Raw genomic sequence first — 20,914 nt, 5'->3', positions numbered from 1 at the left:
AATACCCAAAGACTGATATGCGACATATAAGAACTGATATGCAACATATGCCAACTGACATGAATGTGTCCAATAAACATATCAGAAATAAATTCATATAACTTTTTTTCAGTATATGACGTGCCGCGTGGGAAAGCAAACACGTGGCTTGGAACCGCAGTGGGGCGGCTTGATTTACTGGCTTTCAAATAATTACGGCATGAGAGTTTAGTTTTTATTAAGAGATTCGTCCCCTGAGCCGTTCTAAATACTGTCAGGGGTATGACATTACTGAAAAAATAGAACACGCTGAAAATTTTATTTATTGCATAGGTGGTCACCGAAAAACTCCGTACTTACAAAACGACCTGTATAAAAGGCGGAAACGCGGAGCTCCGAAGTAGTTATTGGGTGTGCTGTTGTATTCATGTTTGTTGTGCCGTGTATGTATGCACTCGATGTATTTGTTCAACTGATGCTGGTGGTATGCGAAATGTATCTACATGGTGGCGTGAGTAAATAAATATATTTTTGTAGCAGATGAATTGGGCGGTACCTAGCGCCACCTAGCCTAGTGTAACTGATATGCGGCATATAAAACTGATATGAAATAATAAGTTCTGATATGAAAAAGTTGTCCAATAAACATATCAGAAAAAAATTCATATAATTTTTTTCAGTAGGGTGTATCGGTGTCGATAGGTACTAAGCGTACGTGATTTATATTGATGGCGCGAAGGCAATAGTCAGCGTGGTGAACCGTATCAAGAAGTTCAAACCGGCGAGCGTTGGCGACTTCGACCCCGACGTGCCGAAAAGCGTCTACTGGGAGGCAGTTGGAGCGTGCGCCGGGGAATGGTAAGTTGTTGTCTACGCATCAGGGGCTCGAAGCACAACGTATACTGCAAATCGTTAATAGGGAGTTTTCGTAGATCGTTTTCGCTGTCCCGCAACGCCCTCTGCAACTCGCTATATACCCCGAACTCTACAGTCAAGACTGTTTGCGGGCAGGCGCATCTTCGTTGCGGAGGGGGAAACCCGGTCTACGAACACTCCCTAATGTTCGCCAGCCCCCAAATTTTTGCCAATTCCACGCGTCCAAAAATTAGCGAAATTTAAGGACACGTGGAAAGCGGAAATTTCGTGGGCCCCCGTTCCGGCGTCCCCCGTTCCGGCGTCTAAAATTCGCGAAATGTGGTGGGCACAAATACGTCCTTGCGCCCGATTCGGTCCTTGCGCCCGATTTGTGAAGAACTGGGCGTCAAGAGCAAAGGGTTTTGCGTTGTTTAACTACAGGGCGCTCCAGACGGTAGCCACGACACTCAAAATAAATCGCAACAAATCGGCTTTGTAAGCTCGACAAATTTACCACATAAGTTCGACTAGACGGTGCATTTAATGTGTAAAAATATCGAAAAAAAAGAATTCTTGAAACAAGGGTTATAGCGCAGGCTGGCTGGTGAACGGTCATATTTATAAACCCCGATACAAGAAGGGAAAGGGAGACGAACACGACAACTTTGAGATGTAATTCAGTGTGCATGTTTTGTTTTACAGAGACACGAGCTGAGCTGGTTGCTGCTTTGAAAAAGAAGCACGTGGCCATCCCTATGGTATTGAACTCAAGGTTCGAGGTTTATGTGTGCCTTTAGGCTGTTTTTCTTACCTCATCTTCGACTCTGTTCAGAAGGAGGGGGTTCGTCTTTTGTTTCCCTTTTTCAAATCGGCAGCATACTTCACTTCCGTTACCAGTGGGCAGTAATTGTGGGTAAAATTGAACGGTTAGGCTAAAGAATATCTTGCATTTTGTTCGCTTTATGAGTAATTGTGTCCATTCGTTATGGCTCGTCAGGACTATTTGTGCAGACACTTTTTAAATTGCTTGCTCTTCTGGTACACAGATCCGGTGGGTAGAACGCTCTATGAATGTGGACCACAAGCCGCACTTTAACACACAAAGTGCTGCAGCTTGGCCACTCCTGGTCTCGACTGTGCTGTAGCTGCAATTGTCCCTCTTCAATTTCAAGAGACACTATCCTGCTCGTTTCTCGACCGCATTAAATCTGAATTCGACACTCTTCAGTCTTACGAGATGCGCTCACCTGCTCTAAGTCAAGTCAAAATCTCGCTGTACACGAAGTTACATCTCTTCTCCACTATCGCAAGACGTCCTCATTTGTTTGGCGTCCTGCTTGCGTTGCAGCCGAAGTTTCCTCTCTTTAATCTTTTCATCCGCTTCAATGGTCCTCTTGTTGCTACTTGCCTCTCCAGCTTTCAACAAACATGTTTTATGTTGTTCCGAAGTACCCTAGGCACTTTGCTTTCACTGTGCCTCAGCACGCTTGCGTAATGTTCCTCTGGTGAGACCTGCTTTCGCATACCGACAACGAAAGATGATACTTAAGTCTGGTTCACAGAGCTCTCCTCAGATGTGGCTATGTGCGACTGCGACCAGATGCGGCGCACATTGCTATGGCAACAACGGCGTTGAGTCGCTGGCACGTGCATCAACGCAGCTCTTGCCTGCAACCAGTAGCTCTTTCGCAAATGCTTACCCATGTATGCTCGTAGTGAAGCGGATACGATGCCCGGCTTAGACTCCAACAGTTGTGGGTTTGAGGCACAGTGCCGGCGGCATGTTTTTCTTTTCTGAATTATAATGTGCCGGCACATGCTGTTTTCAAAAGCAGTTACAAATCCTCGGACCAACAGACGCCTAAAGTGCATATGCTTTGCTAATAGATGCTATCGTATTTAAAAGCACTGAATTGCAAGTACAAAGCAACTGAGAGTTTACGTTCCTCATAGGAAGTACACTGGGTGCAAAGTGGTATAATCATATTTTACTTTCTAACTAACTTAGAAGTACCTTTTAACACAATATTTTATCATACTATTTCGTTTACCTACACAGTGTTTTCATACAACAGGTATCGTCCTTTACACACTAGAGTATGTAAAGGACGATATACCAATTATTTCCTGTACTGACAGTGAATACCGGATCTCTTGTCTGGGGCGTCTGGAAGCATTTCTTGAGGGGGGGGGGGGCAATCACAGGTATAGGGCTGAAACCTGCACCCAAAAAATAAAAGGGGGGGAGCAATTTAATGTGAACTATGTGTGTCCCAATTATGTGTTGGAGTTTATATTAAATAAATATTACAACACCTGGACCTTTTTCTTTTCCAGATTTTGACGTCGCCATCCCCTGCAGTGGGTGGCAAGTACAAGAAAAAAAAAAAGACAGAGGACAGGACGTCCGCTGTGTCGCTTGGGGAGCAGGCCCGACTGGTTGAAAAGCTGAGGTCGGCAAAGCAGAGGGTGCTGAACCTGGAGCAGGAGCCCCAGATAGAGAGGACGCTATCATGAAGCAGCTGCTGGCACTACTAGGTAAGCGTGGAGGCACTTTCAGTTGCTTACCTCACACACTACACGTTATGTGCTCACACTTTATCTGAGGGATCAAAAGTAATTTTTATTTTTTTTTTTTGGTCGCAAACCGAAGTAAGCATATACTACAGGGGTGCCTCAATGTATCAATCAGTATAAGAGGTGTCTATAATTCTCTTTTCTTCTCTTAGGGTGCAAATGGAGGTTTGAGAGTTTGTTTCTTGTTGCTGATGGCGATGAGCCCGTTTTGCTCGGCAGCACATTTGCTTTGATTGAAGAAATATTTTTCTGGTTCTGCAGTATGTCAAACAATTATGTCATACCAAGACACCATGGTATGTGCGCATAGATGAGGCTTGAAGTGAAAGTTTGTTCTGTCAGTCAAAACATTTTATATATGCACTTTCTGATGAGCCCGGCCAGCACACATCCTTTCGTCATTGGGGAGAAAGGAGTTCTTTTTGTTGAGGAGGAGGGAGTGAGGAAGCTGGTCGTAGGCATGACCACAGCGCCAACAAGGCTGAACTTTAATCGGGCGGCAGATTGTGCCTAGCGACGCAACTGTGCAACTGGTTAAAAGGTGAGCAGACGATCTGCTACAGCATTGGATTTCATCAGAAAGATTGAGCTTATATCTCGCAAACCGTTGGAAATGCGTGGCATGAATATTCATTATCTATTCACCGGTATTTTCTTTGTAAACCAAACAACCTCTCTGCCGCCCACTGCCGCCGAACTTGAGCGCATTTCTTTTCTTCCTCTTTTTCTTCTTTGGGTTTGTTTCTCATCCTTTTGTTTTGTGTCCTGCTCGCGCTACTTTTCCAGTCCCGGTGTGTTACGGAGAAACAAATAAGCACACTGCCGGTAGTCTTCTGTGGCATGAAGTACTATGAAGCCCTCATGCCATCAACGAACCAGGAAAGTGTTGAAGTCCGAATAATCAAGCTTGTCTGAATTTTTGGCGTCCGAAAAATCGGTTGACTCCTGTACTGTGTCTTGTTTCTAAAGAGTGTTTTATTATGTTGCAGTGGACAATTTCCCGTCTGGCGGTGTTGGGTCAGCTCCTCCATCTTGCCCAGCAGTGGTTCCTGCAGCTGGCGCTCCTGCTTCAGTTCACGTAGTGCGAGCTGGTGTGGATCGCGCTCGACCTGTACCGGCCGCTGATGCTGCTGTTCAGCAGCGGATCTTGTAGCAGGCCCGCCGGAGGCATTTCCCGAGTGTGTGCCAGTGCTTGCAGAGGTTGATGACGAGGTAAGTTCAGAATTTCATGTAATATTCATTCCAGATATTGGGCAAGTGACTAAATTTTATTGTTTCCACAGCTCCTTGAATGAGGTTATTTATATGCTTCCTTAAATTGAACCATCGGGCTCCTTCAAAATGCTGATGAATGTAAAGAGTAGGGCCGGGCATTGATAAGATATTTCTTCCCAATTAATTGGCACTTTTCTGAAAGGTTTTCTATCTAGTGTCCTTGTCTTATTTCGAGCTTTTTCATAAATCATGTACCAAGTAGCCCAATTAAAATTGTGTTATAATTGGTACCCTTCTTTCGCTTTCTCTCTTTACTCGGAACTCACTTAAACGGACACTTACACCCCTCAATAAAAGTTTTCATTTTTTGCCAGCCGATTTTTAATGGTGTCGAAAGACTACCAAATTAATATTTTGCAACAGCCACATGTATTTTTATTAAAGCCAAAAAACGCAACTGCTCAGAACCGAAACTGAAACCCGCGCACGGAGGTCGGAGAAGTGGAGAGGAGAGAGTGAGTGGGCGGAAGTCACGCGGCTACACCCGACCGTGAGCTTTTTTGTTTTCCCCTCCGTGTTTTTTTTTGTGTGCATAGCAGACGACATGCGTGGCTGGAACTGTGTGCTATGCGATTCTTTTGCAGTTATGTTTGTTCCACTCTCTGTTCTGTACTTCAAGATGAGGTGTTCTTTACATTGAGAAGTTGGAGATGAGTAGTGAGTGCCGTGGTGAATTTCTGTGATTGGCTTTGAAAAGAATACCCCCAAGATGTTGCTTGAAGAGCTGCCTTGCATGTCCTGCGTCCGAAAAAAGTGGCATTGTGGGGCAGACGTCTGGACAAGTTTCCGAAAGATCAATGAGATCGGGACCAATGGCTGGCTGCATTTCCTGTAGAGCATTTCTATCTATTTCTAGGTTCACCTTTCCCATGGTGTCTTGGTGGAAAAGGACAAACTGTTCTACGTGAGGGGAGCCCGGGGAGACTCCATGTACGTTAAAGAGGCCACGAATTTGATCTTCGGCAGGAAGAACCTGCATGGGCGGAGTGTGACTGGGGTGCTATGCCGGCGCTTCAAGGGCGCTGTCGCCGAGAGGGCCCTGACTCCAGTCAAGTTGGCAGCAGTAAGTGCCCACTTCTCACAGATGTCTCATACTTGGTGAGTCACCCAAACCTTATGGCTTCTGAAGTTGCAACCTGCTACGACAAAATTAATGTGATAAAATATTCCAAGGATTTCAAAACTTTCAGTCTTATAGGCTGTTGAAAGGTCACGGTTCGACTAGTTCGAGCTTTAGGAACGTGAAGCTCTGAGCGCTAAACCGAAATGAAGAAGCCCTATCTCCCTCCTCGTTTTTAATATATGAAGAAAACTAAAGTGACCTTGTCACGGTCATCTAGGTCCCTTGGTGCTTTTTGATGTATTCACACTGAGGAGGTTTTACAGTCACATGCTCCGCATTGCAAATATCTGCTAATCCCTGCAAGTTTCGGGGGAGGTCCATGATACCTGTGGCCTTCTTGAAGGACCTTCTGCTGAGGCACTTATTTTTTCTTTTGAACGAAAAGCTGGCACTAGCAAAGTTGTGAAAGTGAGTCTGTTTGTTCACTAGAACTGCTACAACCGAACTATGTTTGGCTCTGTCCTTTGAGTACTGCCCATTTTTTCTGAACCGCCTTCTCACCGTGGGTGTTCCTCCTTTCTAGTGCTCAGTTTTCTTACCAGGGAACTATCTCGTATAAATAGACCATTGAAGGGTCGTAACACGGATATTAAATTAGTTAAATGGTTCTTGATATCAAATCTGTGTTGTCAATTTATATACATGCCCAGAACAACAATTGCAGGTCAAAATCTTTCTTTCGCACTAAAACTGCCGTCGAGAATTGTGTGTTCAGTGTCCCTTTTACTTGTTCCCATGGTGACATTGTTGGGCATGAAATAAGTTAGAGGTTTTAGGCAATCAGAGGCCCATGTTCATAATTGAAAATACATATTTAGATTTATAGAACATACTTTTACTTAAGTTAACAGGCAGGCGAGCTGGTTAAGGATAGACCCGGGAACGTGGGGAAGAAAAGGGACAGACAGACACGAAGCTCTGAAGCTTCGTGTCTTTCCGTTCCTTCTTGTCCCCTGCTCCAGGGTCTACAATTTTCATAAACACTGAAATGCAAGGAACACACTGTTGCAAGCAAACTTTAAGTGCATACTTGTGGAAAGTCACACTAGGTCTTTTCGATTTGCTTGAACTGGCCGATCTAGTTCAAATAGTGTAAGAACTGACTCATTAGATTCAACCGGAAGTTGCATGGACGCTGAACTGGCCTGTTCGATTTATTCCAGTGCTGCACGAGTTCAGCCTCAGTTCCACGGTATCTTGCGCTGGCCGAAGTCAGTTCAGCGTTCATGCAGTAACAGATGGCAACTCTTCAGTCTTTCGGAAACCAATTACAGGGTCGTTTGTAACGCTGCAGCTTAAGTTCACGCAGCCGCAGCCCGACTTGCGCACTGCTTCTGCACTCCTCTGAACTCGGTCTGAACTGGTTCAAAACGTTCGGGCCGAATCATGCATGCCTGCTGTTTTAAGCAGACTGCGTAATCGTAAGAAGTTACTCTTGTGGTCTACATGGTATCACAAGATATTAACAAAGCATAAATTGTAGCGGAAATTGCTTACTTATAATTGCAGGAAGTAAAATATTAAATTTTTCAGGAAACTGTAGATATACATGACTTATCGTTGTATTCTTTTCCCCTGCAGATGCCTTCAACGAGTACCTATGGAGGCATCCTCGAGAGGCCTCTCCAGGGAAGAGGACAGCTCGGGTGAATCTACTGCAGTATGCAAATTTGTTAATATCCTACTGCAGGATATTAACTAGAAGTTTGACTTCTAAGCTTACTTAGAGGTTAAGCTTCTTGTTAGTGTTCTGCAGATGCCAATTTGCGTTCACTAAATACACGTATAACCTGAAATGACCTGGCTCATGCTCATTCTTTGCAGGACAAATGCATGCGAATTGTTAAACCTGCAAAGATCCATCCATCCGTTTGCAAACTTTGGACACCATGTTGATTCCTATTACTGCGTCTGAACGGATAAACCTTTAAAGATATAGGTTTCTCTATCTGAACAGATGAACATGCATAAATATTGGTTCCTGTATCTAAATGGGTCAACCTGTGAGGTACGGGTTCCTATATCTAAACGGGTCGACCCGTACAGGCACGGTTTCCCTTGCCTAAACGGGTCAACCCGTACAGGTACGGGCCCCGTATCTGAACGGGTTCCTGTATCTGAATGGGTCAACCTGTACAGGTACGGGTTCCCAGCATCATACGGGAGACCCGTATCCCGTAACACCGTATGAGATATACGGATCAACCGGTATGAATTTTTATATGGGTTTTTTCAGTAGGGTGGGTAGGGCTGACGTCAGCACGTGCGGCGCGTGGAGCACCAATCCCTTCATTCTTCTTGATGCTTGGATAACATAGCAGGTTTTGTACATTCCCATGCATCGTAGCTATCAAAAACTCAGAATGAAATTTTTTGTTTGCCTTTGTTAAATTTGTGATAAACGGCAAAATGTACAATTTCAGATTTTAAATCAACTTCGATGTGTATTTGAGAACAGCCGAAAGACAGCCACACTAACAAATTATTACTTCAGCCGCAGAAGCAAACAGGTTCGTTATTATTTTCCATCAATAGGGAACACCTTTGATTGTTCGCAATATAACTATTGCTAAATTACCGAAGCATTAAGGAGAATCCAGGAAATGGTGCTCCACGCGCCGTACGCGCACGCCTTTCACGTATAAAAGATTCGAAGTAAATAACCAAACCAAAGCGTTGACGAACGCGCGTCACTATACCATTTGTTTTGGGATTTTGCTTTAGAACATTTTCTGCTAGGGATATCGCGAACTTTTTTGAACCGAAGTTTCGATGATCGAAGTAAGCGGTTCGAAAGGTTCAGACGATTTCGAATTTTCGAACTTTCTATATCGTGAAATTTAACGGAAGTCGAATTTTCGAACTTGTTCAACTAAGAAGTTACACGCTTTGCGGACTGTCGAACTTATCACGCCGCAAAATTCAATGCCTGTCGAACTTTCGAACTTGATAGACCAAAAGAATCGATGAGTTTCGACCTTTCGAACTTTTAATTAAAACGTTTGAAGCTTTTCAAATTTTCTAATTTTCTACGCTAAGGAATTTAATCATTTTCGAACTTTCGAATCTAGTTATCAAAAGAAATCGAAAAGTTTCGAACTTTCGATCCTTATATGTCGAAATATCGACGAACCTCGAACTTTTAGGGTAAAAGTTCGACGTTCGTCGAACTTCGAAAAACCGGCGGACGGTTTCATCTGAATTCAAGTAGTGAGGTAGATTCGCAATATTTTTTCTCGAATTTTTACATGCGGTGCTGCGTTCCTTACGAAAGACAATGCCGTTTATTTCAATGTTCTCGTTTTCTTAGTTTTAAAGAAATAAACTCCCAAATGGGCGAGGAAGGACGACGGTTTTTTGACGGTTGTCGTTTGTGCAATATTTGAAGCGCGCTATAGCCAAAGCTATTTATGGTAGAGATGTTAAATTTTTTAAGAATGATCTATATATAACCTAGGTAAGTGTCGTCTTAAGATGTGATTATTGTTATTCAAGATGAGTTTTGAAGATATGTCCAAACGTGTATCTACGGGCTATTATGGCCTAAACTTGTTTTTTATTTCGTCTAAGTTGTTTGAGGTATCGAATTTAAATTAAGACAAAAGACAGTACATATCATTGCAATCTGCAGAATACAAAATAATGTATTTGTGGTTTTTTCACGTTCAGGTATAAATTAACTCATAGGAGTAGATATCTAATATTGTTCAAGTTCAGCACGTCATTAAAAGAAAACATTTGTTTTTCCGCTTCACGTTCTTGGGACGTGTTTCTGTTTGCTTGTACACATTTTGGTAGGAAAAATTTGTTTCGAAGTTCTGAGCCTCTGAATAGAATACAACAATTCCGGTGAATTCTTGATAGCTTTTTTTCCTCCAGCTTTTTATGCCCGCATTTATTGTTGTGTTTATTTTTATTTATCTTTTTTTTATCGATGACGCCGTTATTTAGGTCAAAACGATATAGCTTCGAACTTCCGAACCACTATAAGCATGTCACAAGTAGTGCCTTCTGACAACCAGTTTCCGACAATGATCATCTAAGCGATCTTTTATGCAGTGAGGAGGGACAAATAATTTCAAATTAAAATTAGCTCAAACGCACTCCAAATCCTTGTATTGTTTTCTTTAACAGTCTCAAAAATCTTGAAGGGGGAAAGAAGTGCGAAAGCACGCCCCCCCCCCCCCCCCCCCCCCCCCCCCCCGCCCGTTTTTCATCTTCCGACGCCACTTGTATCGTAGAACGCTCCTCTCGACCTCGAGTTCTGTCGGCTTCTGTGCTTTTTGCCAGGCGTTTCCTCCTTCCCGGAAAATAAACCTCCAGGGCAATTTCAAACTTAATTTAATATATGCCAGCGTCACTTGGGCGGCGTTCGATCGGATTACTACCAGACTGCAAAAACGTGGGGAGGTAGTTTGCCAGATCGCTTCAAGGATTTTCTGAGCTTCAAACTCCTGCCCGCCCCTGGCCGTTTCGAACTGGATGAGTATCGTAACACAGTGCGTTTGTGTGATCACTACTGTGTGATGCACGTTAAAGACCTCCCCCCCTCTTCCCGGGCTGGCGGTCACAATTACTGATCTATGGTCACACGTCACTCTGCACTGGCGAATATTCCAGCACATCCGCGACACTCGTCGCCTGACCCAACTTCGCGGAGTCTAAATATCACACCCAAACATTTCTAAACCTAATTTCGTGAAAACCAGTGAGTCGTGGAAACGTTATTTGAAACTGAAACTGTGGAGGAACATGAAAACCGGACTTCGAATTTCGAAAACTTGGGCCTAAAAAAAATTCAAAATCTTAAAAGTTTTTTTTTTTTTTTTTTTTTTTTTTTTTTTTTAGAATAAGCGTTAAATGAGAATCGAAATCTTCGGACTTTTCGAATTTTATGTCAATACAAATTCGAAGCGTTAGAAATTTTCAAATTTTATATCCAAAGAATTTCAAAATCTTCGATTTTTCGAATTTCAGATTCCAGGAAATTCGAAATTTTCGAATATTTCGAATTTGAAGATCGGAAAGTTTGAAATCTTCAGATTTATCGAACCTCAAGTAAAAAATATATTTGAAATATTGGAACCCGAAATTTTAGAAACCGTGAAAGCTTCGAATTTTTCTAATTCGATACTCCACTGTGATCAAGAATTGCGAATTTTTCGAATTTGAACCTCGGTTGGTCCGAAAATATCGAAAATTTACGAATTGGAGCTTTAGTTCGGTTCGAAAATATCGAAACCTTTCTAAATCGAACCTAGGGTGGTTCGCGACATCCCTAGTTACTGCTGCTGAGGCCAGCACGTGCGGCGCGTGGAACACCAATCCCTGCATTCTCCTTGGTGGTTGGGTAATTTAGTAATAGGTATATAGACTCAGCTGCGCTAAACGGGAAATCGCATGGCGTTGAAATGGCTGGGACAAGTATAACCTTCTCCACTTCTTTCGGGTCGCACATTTCGCCCCTAGATTTTAATTTAGGTCAAATTTTCACCTAAAGTTTTCCTTCATACAGTACTCGCACACGTCTGCGTGGTGAAAGCGATATATTTTTACTTCTTCCTTGGTCAAAATGTAAAGGGTTGACTGCTTGAAATTTAATCATGATTAAATCAATAATTGATTCACCGGTAGGTTATAGATCAAGTGACCATACCTAGTTATAAAGCAACGTAGGAATACATAAGGGTGGTTTCATTTGAAATCGAACACGCTTGTCGGGGTGGGTCTTTTGATTTTTTTTGACAACATATATGTAATTGCCTCATTTCTGGAAAGAACAAAACCGCTTTCCGGAATTTTTTAAAAAAATATTTAGCTTCAAAAAAAATTATTGAGTGGAGCAGGGTGAAAGTCTTTTTTACTCCGTGATTTTTCTACCCAGTTCTGTACGCTGCTATGAATACGGGAAGCATACAAAACTCACAGTAATGTTTTGTGCTCCTGTATGTTATTTGGACTATTTTTTAGTTCAAAGAAAAATACTTTCGTTGTTTTGTTTATTGATGTAAAAAATGCAAAACATCGTCTCTTTGGCAATCCGGTGACATCTTTAGAGCCTTGTAACTCATGAGTTATTATATTTGTCACTTATTAAATACTATGTGGGTGTAGCCCTATAAATGGGCCATCGACGGCCATACGTTTTGTTTATTTTATTTTCATTAAATTTGGTATATAAAATTTAAAATATCGTCGAAAATGAAATTAACCGATAGTTTGAACTCACTTTATCAAAAAAGGACATTTTTTATTTCGTAATTTTGTTTTTGTTATTGCTGCCGATCATATGAACTTTCAATTGGCTTGATGTGATTTCCCCCTTTTTGATGTATCTTCTCTAGAAGTGATCGAAATCGCTCCCACGAGACAATGCGGTGCCAACTTCAGAGCCTTGTAACTCATGAGTTATAATATCTGTCGCTTACCAAATACTATGCGGATGTAGCCCTACACCTGAAATATCGACGGGCATAATTTTAGTTTATTTATTTTCACTGAATTGTTTATATAAAATTTGAAATATCGTCGAAAATGAAATTAACCGATATTTTGAACCCACTTTAACGAGAAAAGGCCATTTATTATTTCTTTCGTTTGCTTTATTATTGCCGCCGATCATATGATATTTCAATTTGATTGATGCGATTTCCCCCTTTTTTGTTGTATCTTCTGTAGAAGTGGTCGAAATCGCTCCCACGTTCTCAGAACAGCCAAATGCAGTTTCCGCAGGTCGCCTTCGTTGCAAAGACGATACTGCTTATTTATGTGTTCAAATGCAGCGGTTAAATTCATTTTAATTGAGAACACTCGTGCTTGGCTACATTGTATTTTATTAATTTTTAATGATGGCAATTGACCCCATATATCTGTTTGTGCTATACACAGCTTTTAGGGCACGTACAGCACGCCCGGCCCTTCGTGCTATAGGCCCATCTTCGTTACACCCAGGAAGCATCAGGCACGGGCACCAATCCATGATGTGTCTTGTCGCGTGCGATCAAATAACCATGTAATCGCCTGTTTTTTTATTATCAGCGTGTATATCAAAAATATGTAATATCACATGACCCTCTTTAAGAAGGGAAAGCAGTTTGCAGAAAAAAAAGTGAGGAAAACGGACTGAGTTAATATGAAGCGAAGACAATTGTTTACAGAACACAAACACCAATTGGCGATAAATAGTCAGTTTTATTAATTAACGCTAATAAATTTAGGATGCAATTGTAAAACAATATGTTGTTTTGCTTTAAATAGTCCAGTTCACGATCAACGCAATATTGGAACTTTTTGACAGCGACATCGGCTTGCCCGTGGAGACGATCGAGCGCAGGGGCGAGCTCAACTTTGTACCGCAGAGGTGGGATGCACCCGAGAAGTTCAACAGCGTGGTAAGTCGAGACGGACAGAACGAAAACTGGAGCCAAAGCGAGAACCTGAGACGGTGGCCCTTCCGTTTGAACGAATGTGTGCAGTTAAAAATAAAAGTGTTGGGTTTTGTTCAAGACTGATCTTTATCTCTGAGGCCAAGAAGCAAGGATTCCCACATGCACAGAAGGCAGCGAAAGCAGTCAATGTCTCTGTAGACTTTTAATTTATCCACTTTGTCGCACCGAGCTTATTGCAAAGATTGTACAGGTATATGACCTCGGTCTGGCTACCTGAAGAGCTCGTTCCGTTTTCTCCGCCCTTTGTGCCTTGGCTTTAAAGGGATGCTGAACCGATATTTGAAATCTCATAAATATTGTCCGAGCGGGCTTCACGGGGTGGTACTGTACCTAAAAGCGATATTCAATCAGACGGATGGGGCCCGAATTCTTGTATTTCTTTGAATTAAGACCGAATCCTCGGCCGGAAGCCGCCGGCGCGAGCGAGTCCTTCTGAGAGCAGGCGTAGTGGAACTGACGTGCGCATTCTCGGCGCCCCTGTTGCCTCCGCGCATTCTCCTCGTTCGTTGGTGCTCGCCTTGATTCTTCGCTCGGCGGCTGTTTTCAAAGCGGCTGTTCTCAAAGCGGGTGGCGTTTGTTATTGTTAGTACCACGCGGGCTTTGCCCGCGTGGTACTAACAATAACAAACGCCACCCGGCTTAGCGCCTGGCTTGGCTTGTCTCCGTCTCTCTTTTGAGGCGAATGAGAATGCGCACGTCACGAAGCGAGCTTTCTACGACGCTCACCAGGGGTCACGCAAAATTGTATTTTTCGTGTTTATTCAATTTTATACGCCTTTTTGCTCAAAACAACGTCATGTAGAAGTAAAGGACATGCTATGTATGCCGTTGCGACCAAGAATTTCCACCCAAAATTTCGGTTCAGCATCCCTTTAAACATTGGATAATGGAACATCCGGGGCACCGCTAAATATCAGACTAAGGTATGTCAATTGCCATCATTAAAAATTAATAAAATACAATGTAGCCAAGCACGAGTGTTCTCAATCGAAATGAATTTACCCGCTGCATTTGAGCACACAAATAAGCAGCATAGTCTTTGCAGCGAATCCGACCTGCGGAAACTGCGTTTGTCCGTTCAGAGAACGTGGGAGTGATTTCGATCACTTCTTGAGAAGATACAAGAAAAAGGGGGGAAATCGAATCAAGCCAATTGAAAGTTCATATGATCGAAAGCAACGATAAAAAAATATTGAACGAAATAATAAATGGCCTTTTTGGATAAAGTGGGTTCAAAATAAAGATTAATTTCATTTTCGACGATACTTCAAATATTATATAAAACATTCTGAGAAAATAAAATAGACTAAACTTATGCCCGTCGATATTCCATGTATAGGGTTACACCTCCATGGTATTTGGTAAGCGACAAATATAATAATTCATGAGTTACACGGCTCTGAAGTTTTCACCGCATTGTCACGTGGGAGCGATTTCGATCACTTCTGGAGAAGATACAACAACAAAAGGGGGAAATCGCATCAAGCGAATTGAAAGTTCATATGATCGGCAGCAATAATAAAAAAAAAAATTGAACGAAATAAAAAGTGGTCTTTTTTTATAAAGTGAGTTCAAAATATCGGTTAATTTCATTTTCGACGATATTTAAAATTTTATATAAAAATTCTGTCAAAATATAATAAACAAAACTTATGCCCGGCGATAGCCCTTATACAGGGCTACACCCGCATAGTATTTAATAAGTGACAAATACAATGACTCATGAGTTACAAGGCTCTGAAGATGTCACCGGATTTTCAAAGAGACGATGTTTGGCATTTTTTACCTCAATAAACAAAACTACAAAAGTATTCTCCTTTGAACTAAAAAATAGTCCAAACAACATCCAAGAGCACAAAAAACTACTATTAGTTTTGTATGCTTCCCGTATTCATACCAGCGTACAGAACTGGGTAGAAAAATCACAGAGTAAAAAACGGATTTTCACCCTGCTCCACTCAATATTTTTTTGTGAAGCGAAATATTTTTTTTTTAACTTTTGATAGCGGTTTTGTTTTTTCCAGAAAGGGGGCAATTACATATATTTAAAAAAAAAAAAAAAAATCGAAAGACCCACCCCGACAAGCGTGTTCGATTTCAAATGAAACCACCCTTAAGCAAACGCCCCCGCCTGCGTCGACATTGCCTCCTTCAGCAGTTTGAAGACCAATGACAGGACTAGAGTGAACAGGTGCGATATCTTACGGCCTTCGCACAGGGAGTAGTTTTTCCATGCGGCGGGAGCTTGGAGGGGTCGCTGTAACCCTACCGCTCCTACAGCGCTTTGATTCCTTCTGAGAGGCACGTCCTCCTCACCGCGTTGTCCTCTTTGCTCCAGGGTTGAGTGTGATAAGTTTGTAGAGTAATTAGACCTACAGGTCGTGAGGGCGGCTGCCTTGAGGTACTTATGCAGAACACGTCTTTCTCTTTGTCTCCTTAAGAGACAGGTTTGTATAGACAAGCAATTAATTATTGTAAGCCAAAACGTATTTCAATCGGCTCACTGGAGTTATTTCAAGCAAGTATAGTTGCACACAATTTAAATCGCAGTGGTCGGGGAACAGTTGCTAAGGATCGCTCAGCCGGCGTTGGGCATGGTTGTGTGGTCGCACCCCTATGCGGCTAAGGAAGTCCCATTTCCCCTCGGCGAGAGTGAAGGCCACAAGGAAACCGCTCTCCAGTCCAGTCATTGAAGAACGTGGCAGGGGAGCACTAAGCATCTCGCTTGATTTTATTTCGCAACACTCATTGCGGGGACTCCAAGAAACGAGAGACAAGCGCGAGGAAACTTCACGAGTGTTGATCCTAGGCCGGCTTGCTAGAACGGCGTCTCACCTGAGTCTGAGTGAAAGAAAGCAGTGCAAAAGGTGGGGTGCGCGACTGTCTTGAGACGCGGCTTTAGTCCCGCTCAGCTCGAGCGCTGGCTTTGACATTGCTTCCTTTCCCACAGTCTCAACTGAGACGCTGTTTCTAGCAAGTCGGACCTGGCTGCTTAAGTTAGTTGCAAAGGAGAAGAGTCGTGGTTGGTGTAAAGCGAAAATTGAAAGCTTGGAGTGGTTGCACTATTAAACCAACACCATGAAAGTTGATTTTCTGACATTGTTCTTATTTGAATAAATGAAATAAAAATTAATCCAAAGAAAGACGACCTAGTAAGGGTTTCGCACATGTGTAACGCTTTTGAAAGAGCAGTTCATGGAAAGGGGGTTTATAGACCCTTTCCTTGAGCCTCAGATTTGAGTCACGATGTCTGGCTGTATGTCGCCGTAGCATGAGGACCAGTCACTGCGGTACGCACATAACACTCTCCGTAAGTTTTCTACGTGCAGGGTAATGTTAAAACTGAAAGTCACAAATACCTGCACGATGGGGAAAAAAACAGAACCAGCGCGGTTAAAAGCTGGAACCTAAAAAAAAAAAAATGTCTGTTAAAATTCTTGGATTGAAGGGAACGAAATTCCGATTCGTCGTCACCATTATATGGTGTTCAATATTTGCACTTTTCATGGTGTCGAGACATGGCGGGCAGCATTGAATAGCTTATTTATAGGCACTAGGTGTCTATAAATAAGCTATTCAACGCTCTTCTCGTTTTCCTTCTTTTTTTCTGTCAAGATTAATCGACTCGCTGCAAGAACGAGAATTTACCGCGAGGAAATATTTGAAAAAAGAATCGTCTGCGTCAAGGACAGAATCAGCGCCACTTTGCCTTAGCTTTTCAACCTCGAATTTTATCCTCCCTTAGAAAGATAGCGCAAGTGCGCGTCATCTCCTACAACAATATTGGTTCTTTTTATTATTTAGGAAAATTAGTATGCTTTGAAAAAATTACAATCATAGGAAGTGATTTTAATTAGAACGGTAAAAGCTCTAATTAAAGGATCATTGTTTAAATAGCTGTCCTCTTCTTTGAAACCGGTTTCTTGCCTACAGAGTCGAGGTTCAAAATAGTCCCGTGATTTAAAATTATTTTAAACAAATCTGATTAAAGGGGTCATGAAACGAATTTCCTACTTCTTCCTCCTTAGCTTTAATCCTCTCTCAAATGCGAATTGTGAAATCACGTGGTCGTGACATTCCTTCGGCACCGGTGCGATGACTCCTAGGTTCCACCGTGCTTTTTATGCACACCATAGAACTTGTCATTCCCCAGTGACAATAAGTTTCGTCAGGGCGCTCATTGGACACGAACGCGAATCCATATATTCGTCGACGGATTGATTGTTGACGAGCGCATACGTCCGAGTGACGCAGTTCTCATGTTCAATGCGTGAGCTGGGCTCTGCTGACGTCAGTTTTTTATCGGGATATACCGGCACGAGGGGCATGTACATAGACTAGTAGGAGAAGAAGATAAAGTGACTTGTTCCACTGCTCGCCATGATGGTATTGTGTTTTAGTCGCTGATACATGGTGTCAGAAGTGCCTTCTTTAGTCTGGTCATGGAGGGACTTCGCCCGCCTGATGGTTTGCTGCTCTCCGGAAACGTAGCCGACAACTGGCGCAAGTTTAAGCAGCGCCTGGAGCTTTACCTCGCCGCCACCGAGCCGGCTAAGGCACGCAACGACAAACAGAAGGCGGCAATATTCCTCCACGTCGCGGGTGCCGAAGCCATCCAAATCTTCAACACCTTTGGACTGACAGACGAAGAAAGAACCAGCTACAACGTCCTGGTGACAAAGTTCGAAGAATATTGCACTCCAAGATGCAATAAAACTTACGAACGCTACAAATTCAGGACTCGGATGCAAGCAGAAGGCGAGTCGTTCGAATCATTTTTTCGAGACGTAAAGCTAAAATATCAAACGTGCAATTTTGAGCAGTTGTTCGATTCTATGATTCGCGACCAGATTGTCTATGGCGTCACCGATACGCGAGTACGCGAACAGCTTCTTCGCGAAGATAACCTGACCTTGGAGAAGACAATCACACTCTGCCAGGCGGTTGAAGAAGCCAAGGAAAGGCAAAGGACTTGGGACAACACGGAGAAGAGCGTGGCTCCGTATAGCCAAGCAGAAAGGACAAGCCCGCTCCAAGACCAAGCAATGTGGAAGGTGCAACACGCACCACGAGCCTCGGAAATGTCCCGCATACGGCAAAGCATGTCACGTATGCCGAAAAAGGGATCACTTTTCGGCTTGCTGCAAATCTAATACCACAGTCGACAAAGTGAGTAATGTACCACGAGCATAGCCTCGCGGTGCGGGAATAAAAGACGACGACGAGCCAGTCGTTCCTATCTCATCCTGGCGTGCGGTCCATCATCCGTAGGCGCTCGTAAGAGAACGATACATGGTGTCAGAAGTGATCTTCAGTCTCCACGCACCATGACTGATCTTCCGCCACCAGAACCGCTGCGGCTGGGAGAGCACGCTGCAGAGAATTGGAAAAAAATTCAAGCAGCGGATGGAACTCTTCCTTCTGGCTACAGAGCCCAAGGAAGGTCGCAACCAGCAACAAAACGCCGCTATCTTTCTGCACGTCGCTGGGCAAGAAGCCATTGAGGTATTTAACACGTTTGGTTTGTCAGCTGAAGAAGCCCAAGATTACGATGTCCTGGTACGGAGGTTCGAAGCCTACTGCCTTCCGAGATGCAATGAGACGTTCGAACGCTATGTGTTCCGAACGAGGCGACAAGAGGAAGGAGAAGCTTTCGAACATTTCTACCGCGATATTCAGCTGAAAGCAGCGACCTGTGGATTTGGCGACCTAAAGGACTCCATGCTACGCGACCAGATCGCGTATGGAACGTCAAGCAAGAAGATTCGAGAGAAACTCCTGCGGAAAAAGGATTTGACTTTAGAAATAGCAGTTGAATGCTGCAAGGCCGAAGAAACAGCCAATGTCCACAACAAAACATGGAATGACGCGGCAGTTAAAGGGTCAAGTGAAGCAGCGGCCAAGGTGGAAATCGTTAAGACAGTCAAGCAGCAGCAGAAAGACAAGTCGAGATGTCGCTTCTGCAACCAAGCTCACGCGCCAAGGCAATGTCCAGCCTACAGAAAGACATGCTCAAAATGCAGGAAGAAAAATCATTTTGCACTATGTTGCAAGACTAAGCAGTCTGGCGTACATGACGTTGAAGAAACCAGTGAGGCAAGCAGCGATTTTGATGTGCTTGAGATTTTGTCAACCAGCAGCGTGCATTCGGTCGGCAACCGTGACTGGACCGTGAATACTACGATAGAAGGGAAGCAGGTAGAGCTTAAAGTGGACACCGGTGCACAGGCCAATCTGCTCCCTCGAACATTGTTTATGAAGATCAAACAAAAGCAGCGGCCTCAACACACGACTGCAACTCTGCATAGCTACGGAGGTGGCATCATACAACATCTGGGAAAAGTCCGCCTGTCGGTATCTGTCGGCAGAAAACAAGGTTTCATCGATTTCTTTATAGTAAAGAAGGGCAGGCAAGCCATCATGGGCCTGAAAGCATGCGAGCACTTTGGCCTCGTCAACCGGGTCAACACTGTGGAGCACGAGAACCAGCAGCGCCAACAAGTAGAGCGCGAGTTCCCCGGTCTCTTTCGTGGTCTCGGTTGCACAAAGAGAGCCTACAAGATGGTTCTTCGCGACAACTCCACACCGGTGATCCTGCCAGCACGCCGGGTGGCGCACGCGCTACGTGCGCCTCTGAAGGCAGAGCTCGACCGAATGGAGACAGCAGGTCATCGCGAAGGCACCAGAACCGTCCGACTGGGTGAGCCCCTTGGTTATAGTACGAAAGAAAAACAACAACTTAAGATTATGCATGGATCCCCGTCACGTAAACAAAGCACTCAAGCGAGAGCATTTTCAGCTGCCTCGGAGAGAGGAAATTGAAGCAGACTTGGCACATGCCGCATACTTTAGCCGGCTCGACGCCAACAGCGGTTTCCATCAAATACCGTTGGATGACAGTACATCTCGAATATGCACCTTCAGCACTCCTTTTGGTCGCTACAGGTTTCTCAGACTACCCTTTGGAATCGCTTCAGCCCCCGAGGTGTTTCAGCGCACTATGAGTTACCTTTTGGATGGACTTCCAGGTGTGCGGGTGTATATTGATGATGTCCTGATTTGGGGCGAAACACGGGAAGAACATGACCAACGATTGCGTGCTTTGCTTCATGCTCTACAAACAGAAGGGTTAACTCTTAACTTGGAGAAGTGCATCTTCGGGGTCACAGAAATCACCTACTTAGGAGATAAAATAAGCGCAGCTGGCATTGAGCCAAATCCAGAACTTGTGAAATGTGTTGCAGCCCTACCAACTCCAACGAGTAAGAAAGAGGTTCAGCAGTTGCTAGGAGCTGTTAACTACTTTGGAAAGTACTTGCCAAACCTGTCAACGCAGACAGAGTCGTTGCATCAACTTATTCGACAAGACACTATTTTTGAATGGCAGAAGGTTCATGAAACTGAGTGGCAACAACTGCGAAAATTGCTCACTGAGGCACCGGTCCTGGCAATTTTTGATCCCTCTCGACCCACCAAAGTCTCAACAGATGCCTCTGCATTTGCTCTCGGTGCTGCCTTGTTCCAGCATGATGGAAAAGATTGGAAAGTGGTGGCGTACTCATCACGAGTACTCACAGACACAGAGCGTAGATATGCTCAGATCGAAAAGGAGGCTCTGGGAATTGTATTTGGGTGCGAAAGATTTACCGAATTCATA

Source organism: Ixodes scapularis, unplaced genomic scaffold (assembly GCF_016920785.2).
Source record: "Ixodes scapularis isolate PalLabHiFi unplaced genomic scaffold, ASM1692078v2 PGA_scaffold12__126_contigs__length_90152505, whole genome shotgun sequence".
Taxonomy (NCBI): Eukaryota; Metazoa; Arthropoda; class Arachnida; order Ixodida; family Ixodidae; genus Ixodes; species Ixodes scapularis.
Note: the sequence above shows the minus strand (reverse complement) of the source record.